This window comes from Ursus arctos, unplaced genomic scaffold (assembly GCF_023065955.2).
Source record: "Ursus arctos isolate Adak ecotype North America unplaced genomic scaffold, UrsArc2.0 scaffold_1, whole genome shotgun sequence".
NCBI lineage: Eukaryota > Metazoa > Chordata > Mammalia > Carnivora > Ursidae > Ursus > Ursus arctos.
Window position 1 is genome coordinate 27,851,599 of NW_026622763.1, and position 1,631 is coordinate 27,853,229.

Genomic DNA, 1,631 nt, shown 5'->3' on the forward strand with positions numbered 1-1,631 from the left:
TGTCTTTCTCTCTCTGACTTATTTCACTTAATATAATGCCTTCAGGGTCTACCCTGTGGTTACAAATGGCAAGATTTCATTCTTCTTTACAGCTAAATAGTATTTCATTGTATATCTTTAGTATATTTTCTCATCTATCAATGGACTCTTAGGTGATTCCCATATCTTGGCTATTGTAAATAATGCCGCAGTGAACATAAGAGTGAATGTATCTTTTCAAAATAGTGGGTTTTTTTCTTCAGATAAATACCCAGTAGTGGAATTGGTGAATCATATGATAGCTCTATTTTTAATTTTTTTTTAAAGATTTTATTTATTTGTCAGAGAGAGAGAGAGAGAGCACAAGCAAGGAGAGCGGCAGGCAGAGAGAGAAGCAGGCTCCCCGCTGAGCAGGGAGGCCGATGTGGGACTCTATCCCAGGATCCTGGGATCATGATCTGAGCTGAAGGCAGATGCTTAACTGACTGAGCCACCCAGGTGTCGCTGTATTTTTAATTTTTTGAGGAACCTCTCTATTGTTTTCCATGGTGGCCACACCAATTTACATTCCCACCAACAGTGCACATGGGTTCCCTTTTTTCTGCTTTCTCACCAACGCTTGTTATTTTTTGTCTTTTTGATGGTAGCCATTCTGATAAGTGTAAAGTGAGATCTCATTGTGGTTTTTTTATTTGCATTTCCCTGATGATGAGTGATGTAGAACATCTAATCATGTGCTTATTAGTCACCTTTATGTCTTCTTCGGGAAAATGTCTATTCAGATCTTCTGTCTATTTTTATAACTAGATTGTTTTTTGTTGTTGAGTTGTATGAATTCTTTATATATTCTGAATATCAACTCCTTACCAGATATATGACTGGAAAATATCTTCTCCCATTCAGTAGGTTGCCTTCCATTTTGTTGATGGTTTCCTTAGCTATGCAGAAGCTTTTTCTTTTTTTTCTCTTTTTACAAGAGAACAAATCTAAACCTTTATTTATTTACTTTTCCATAAGTTTAAATCCTTGAGGGGTACAGGCATCACATGAATTGTGTGGTCAATGGCTTTAGCAGGAAGGTTGTTTTGGAATTTGGCACAAACCTTGCCACTGTTTCCACGACCATGAGTTACTTTTCTCCAGATTACTCTGGTTTTGTTTGGTTTCCCACCAGGAGTCATGTACGCATAGACACATTTCTTGCCTAGACGGAAATCAGTTTCATCTCAGCATAAATACCTTCAATTTTAAGAAGAGCTCTGTGCTCCCTCTGGTTCTAGAGACCCCGCATATAGCCAGCAAAAATGACCTTGGACCACAGCCTTCCAGACCTATTTGTCGATTTAGGCATCCTGTTCCAGCTGGACTCCACAGGCTCCAAGATGGTGGAAAGAGCTATGCAAAAGCTTTTTAGTTTGATGTAGTCCCATTTATTTATTTTTGCTTTTGTTTCCCTTGTCTCTGGCGTAAGAGTCAAAAAGCCATCACCAAGATCAATATCAAGGTGCTTACTGCTAATGTTTTCTTCCAGGAGTTTTATGTTTTCAGGTCTAACATTAAAGTCATCCATTTCGTGTTAATTTTTAATATACGGCATAAGATAGTGGTTAGTCCAGTTTCATTCTTATGCAGGTGGCTGTCCATTTTTTTCA

General features: G+C 38.1%; 1 pseudogene; it reads right to left on the minus strand.

Annotated features, from left to right (window-relative positions):
* Window positions 1-997: 997 nt before the first annotated feature.
* On the minus strand, window positions 998-1,330 carry LOC125281297 (60S ribosomal protein L35a-like; annotated as a pseudogene).
* Between the last annotated feature and the right edge of the window lie 301 nt (window positions 1,331-1,631).